This window comes from Vigna unguiculata, chromosome 3 (assembly GCF_004118075.2).
Source record: "Vigna unguiculata cultivar IT97K-499-35 chromosome 3, ASM411807v1, whole genome shotgun sequence".
NCBI classification, from domain to species: Eukaryota; Viridiplantae; Streptophyta; class Magnoliopsida; order Fabales; family Fabaceae; genus Vigna; species Vigna unguiculata.
The window spans coordinates 41,493,543-41,499,542 of record NC_040281.1 but is presented as its reverse complement, the minus strand read 5'-3'; positions in this window follow the sequence as shown (position 1 = coordinate 41,499,542).

The window sequence follows — 6,000 nt, the reverse complement described above, 5'->3', positions numbered from 1 at the left end:
AAAATAAAATAAAATAATAAACAATATGAGAGACCACATCAAACCTATGACGAGATTTACACTTTAAGAAATAAGCAAACTATAATTACTATGAAAAAATATAAATAAATATATGGAAGCAAAATATTAAACCTTATATTATTCTTTATGAATGAAAATTAAATTAACTAACTTATGAAGAGTGATTTTCTTCACAAAAAGCATGAGAGACTTTGAACTAACTTTGAACTACATTTGCGTACTAAAGTACAAGTATTGATGTCATCTCCTTCTAAGATTTCAAGGAACCATTCATTAATCCAAAAAATCATGATAGACTAAAGAATAATCACCCTACAACCAATGCCCTCCCTCCAAGCATGCTCCAAAGCATGAATGACCTTTATAAACTTAGCATAATTAGGAGTCTGTACCCCTAAAAAAGCTAAAAAACTACCTACATATTCATCTGTGGACTTCCTTCACAAATACAATCATATGAAGCCAAATCACGACAACCCCCTATCTACACCATTAATATTCACCTTCAGCCAATTAGTAGATGGAACTTGGCATATTACGTCCATAAATGAAACTATCGTACCCTCCTAATTTGAATATTGAAAATTTTCAACACAAAAAAATCAAGGACATATGCTTCTTAGATTTATTCACAACTATACTTACTAACTCCTTAATTTGAGAAATAACACAAGGAAATGCAATTGGATTCTAAAATTTACTATGATTTCTCATCTTCCAAATCATCCGAATAAATGCAGTAATAACAACGCTTTGATCACTTTAAGCAAAAAATTACAAGGAGACTTCATAACTGAACAACCAAATAAAAAAAAAAAAACTTTACAAATCCTAAAAAACTTCTTGCAAATATTCCCACAATCGTATAGTAACAAAACAATGAAAGAAAAAATGAGAGAAAAATTTAACATTATTACCATATAAAGAACACAAAGCATAAAACTATTCCTTTTTGTTGAACCTTCAAACCAATAGGTAAATGACTATTCAACAACTTTCAAAGAACCAAAGTTTTAGCTAGCAACACCTCATTTAACCAAATCAAGTTTTCCCAATCCACATGTTTTATACCAATAGAGTAAATTTTTTTTGTAACTTTTTGAGATTCAACCAAATCAAGTTCTCCCAATCCACATGTTTTATACCAATAGAATAAATTTTTTTTTGTAACTTTTTGAGAAAGTATACCAATATCGTCCAAAATATAATTAGACCCATCTTGATACTCATTAACCATGAAAAAAAGAAAAATCACATAAACTATCCACTTTAAAATCCATAGACCATTTCACAGTAACCAATTATTTCTACGACTTCTTCTCTACATTACAATTAGGGGTGGGCATGGATTGGATTTTTAATGATCCAATCCATATCCATTTTAGATCCAAATAATTGGATTAGATTTTTGATCCAAATCCATTTTTTCATCAAAACTAGTTTGGATTTTTTTAAAATCCATATCCAAATATTTGGATCAAGATTTAAATCCAGTCCAAATATTTGGATCAAGTTCAAAATCCAGAATCCATTTTCTATAAAATAAATTTAAATTGAATTTTCTAAAACTTGTGTCCTTAAGGCCAACACAACTTAACTTGTCCAAGTCGTCGAGCTCGTTGGACCCATCAAGGTCTCGAGCCTGCTTAGTCTGTATACGATCCATCTGAATTGTCATGCCGACCCAACTATCCCATCCAAGTCTTTGGGCCTGCCTGGCCCATTCTAGCATCGGGCCTACCCGATCCATAAGGGTCATCTAGCACGGTCTGTCTGAGTCGTCGGGTCGACTCAACCTGTCCAGGTCGTCGGGCCCGCTCGGTCCATTAGAGTCATCGAGCTCGCTCGGTCCATCAGGGTCGTCGGACTTGCCTAGTTCGTACAGATCATCGGGCACGACCCATCCGAGTTGTCGGGCTGACTCATCTTAGCCCATCTGAGTCTTCGGGCCTGCATATCACATTCGCGTCTTTGGGTCCACCTGGCTCGTTCAAGTCATTGGGCCCGCTTGGCCCGTTTGGGTCATCGAGTCTGCCTGGACCATTCGGGTTATTGGGCCTGTTTGGCCCGTTTGGGTCATTGGGCCCGTTGGCCCGTTTGATTCTTCGAGCTCGCTTGGCCCCTTCGAGTCATCGAGCCCACTTGGCTCATTCACGTCTTCAGGCCCACCTGACCCGTTTAGGTTATCGAGCTTGCTTGGCCCGTCCAGTTCCTTGGGCCCCATAACCCGTTCGGGTCTTCGGGCCCACTTGGACTGTTCACTTCATCGGGTTTGTTTTACCCGTTCGGGTCATCAGGCCCATCTGGCCTATTCGATTCTTCAGGCCCGCCTGACTCGTTCCGGTCATCGGGCCCACCTAGGCCGTTTGGGTCTTCGGGTCCATTTGGCTTGTTCGTGTCATCAGGCCCACCTAACCCATTCGGGTCATCAAGCTCACTCGACTTTTTTGGGTTGTTGGGCCCGATCGACTCATCTGGTTTGTCAGGCCCGCCGAGCCCGTTCATATCTTTAGGCTTGTCCAGCCTGTTCTGGTCGTCGGGCCTGCCTGACCCTTCAGGGTTGTTGGGCCTGCTCGGTCCGTACAGATCATCGAGCAAAGCCTGTTTGAGTCTGAATTAGGCTAGTCCATCTCAACCTTTAGCCTAACCCAACTAAAAATTTAAATTGAAAATTTGGATTGGATTTTTTGGATTATCCATATTTGAAAATATTGATTTATAGAATGGATATTCAATCCATAAAATATATAAAATGTAGATTAGATTGAAATCTAGATCCATTAAAATGGATTTTAAATGAATTGAATTTTTAATAAAATAGATTTTAAATGGATTGGATCGGAGCAAAAGTGGATTGGATCAAGAAAATTAGATTTTTTGCCCACCCCTAATTACAATGTATTTTTTTTAATAAAGAAAAGATTTAGTTGTATTAATGTAAATATTTACTACATTGATTTATTAATAATTTCATTATTCTTGAATAATAACTATATCTTTTAATTTAAAATTATTAAAACATGTGAATATTATTTTTTTAGGAGCATCCAAATATTCATTTAATTCTTAACCAGTTGCTTTTTGTACAGATTTATTATTAAGAGAATACATTAATTGTATTTCTAAAAAAAAAAATCAACAAATCATTAATCTCTAGTACTCTTTTATGCTTTTTTTCCACCTATCCACATTTTGTTGAATTTATTTAATTCATTTATATTTCATTTATAAATTTAATGTAATATTAATTACTACCATTTTTTTAATTGTATTACCATTTCTACTTATAATTTATAATAGTTTATACGCTATCATAAATGAAAAAGAAATAATAGTAGAGGATAAGTTAAAAAATTAACTATGTTGTTTTAAATAAATACTGATAATAATTAAAATTTAATATTTCTATCATCTAACCAAGTGGAGGAAAAAAACATAGAAAGAATATATGGCATATATGGTAACGGAGAACTCGATTAACCCTTATTGGAAAATTTCCTCCGGATAACATTTGTAATATTTTTGAAAAAAAAAAAAAGTTATCAAGATATATATTTGATAAATAGTATATGGAGAAAGTATCATTAACTGTTAGTAGTTTGTTTCAACACTGGTTTGAGCTTCAATCCTAAAAAGGAGACAAATAAAAAAAAAAAGTAGATAAGAATATTCCTCTAACTTATTTGAATCTTAATATATTTTATAGTTTAAAATTGATTACCTATAGTAAATAAAAATTTATTTAATATTTGTGAACTGTAAATATATTTTTTAATATATTTAAAATATTTGTAAGCTTATAAAATAATTTATTCTTTAAGAATAACTTACATATGTATGATAAGTACACGCAATTTTCTATTTTATTTATAGTATTCATGTATTACTACTACATCTTATCATCATTATCTTCGTCGTTATTATTATTATTAGGTTAAAATGTCCACGTTTTTATTCAAAAATCTCAATTAGGTCCTAAGATTTTTTTAGTTTCAATTAGTTTTATATTTTTGAAAATGGGTAACAATTAGGTTCATTTCGTTACTATGATGATAACGACGTTAAGGATGTGTCACCTATCAGTTCCTTGTTTTTTTGAATTATTTTATTTATTTTTTCAATCTTTTTTCTGAAAAATATTCATGCCACGTGTCACATTAATATTGTACCACGTGTCAAGTCAGTCAAGATGACACGTGTCAAGTCAATGTCTAAATATCAATTTGGTCCATATATTTGTTATTTTGATTACATTTCAGTCCATTTATTTTAAAATTTTAAATATATTTATTTTAACTCTTTACAAAATTGTTTTAAAATTTAATATTTAAATTTATAAAATTGTTAACCAACTCTAACATTTGTATATAAATTATTTAAAACAATTTTGTAACAAGTTAAAATAAATATTTTAAAATTTTAAAACAAAATATAGGTAAAGTTTAATGTAAAATAAAAATTTAAATAAACTTAATATTATCAAAATGTTTAATAAAAATATCATTATAAAATTTATATAAAAGTTAAATTTGATCTCAATTTGGAGATCATGAAATTGAAAATTAAAAAAAAAATGGACTGAAATATAATCAAAATAACAAATATATGGACCAAATTGAGATTTAGATAATGACTTGACATGTGTCACCTTATTGACTTGACACGTGGTACAATATTGACGTGACATGTGGCATGAATAATTTAAAAAAAAATTTAAAAATTTTAAAAAATTAAAAAAAAATCAATAGAATGAGGAGCTGTGACACATCCTTAACACCATTACCACCATATTAACAGAATGAACATAATTGTTACGCATTTTAAAAAATATGGACCTAATTGAGACTAAAAGAAATCTTAACACCTAATTGATATTTTTGAACAAAAACGTGGACCAATGAAGTATTTTAACCTTATTATTATTACATTACAATTTTTATATATCTCTATGCCATTAGCCATTTTTCTCTCACTTGTTTTACAAAAATATTCTACTAATTTATCATGCAAATGTAATTTCTCTTTAAAGTTAACAACAAAGTTGTCTTAAGTTGCTTGAACAAATTAAATGCAGAGATTCTTTGGCTATCATGATCTCGTGTCCCTTCAAAATTCAAGTCGATGTTATGTTAATACTATGAAGATTCTTTACTAAAATTATATCCATACTCAACTTTTAACCCAAAGCCTTTAATTGCCAAACACGGCAAAGTCACTGAAGACTTAAAGCATGTTGTTGTGTAACTTTCAAAACTACCTTTAAGATTTGCGAGTTTAGCAATGTCACATATTTACTGCACTTTGCAAATACTTTGAACACGTTTTACTTAATTTTTTATATCTAATTAAAGTAATAATTATTAAAATAAAAAAATAAATATAAAAAACAAGAATTAATAACAATAACATTTATAAAAAATAGAGTTAATAATAGACTTTAATTTTAGTAACTTTTTCACACATTTGATTATTCAATTTCTGGTATGGTCTTATCTTGTAACTCTTATATTCATTAACCCATTTTTTTTTTCATAACCTACCAGAAATTATCCACAATAATTGTTTCTATTTTTATACTTGTTATTTATACTTGTTATAATAATAAACTTTGTTAACTGTGTTTTTTTTATTATCATAAAAAATATAAACACAGTAGAATAAATTGTACTGAATTGGACCGTACACTCTTTAATTATTGTATATTTTGAAAAACTTGTTACACACTCCAATGTATGAGTGAATGAAAACATAAAAACATAAAAGTAAACATAGGATTTGGTCTTAATTGCCCTTTAAGATAAGTAGCCTTGATAAGGCATTGATAGGTAAAGTTGTGATGAAGTAAGAAGACAAAACAAATGGGTGGTATAATGTTGAATTTGCAGAGGCTAAAAGAAGGTGTTGAAGAAGAAGCAGTAGCACCACATGGTGAGAAACAAGTGTGAAGGAAAAAGAAAAAGCACGCAAAAGGGCAAAAGT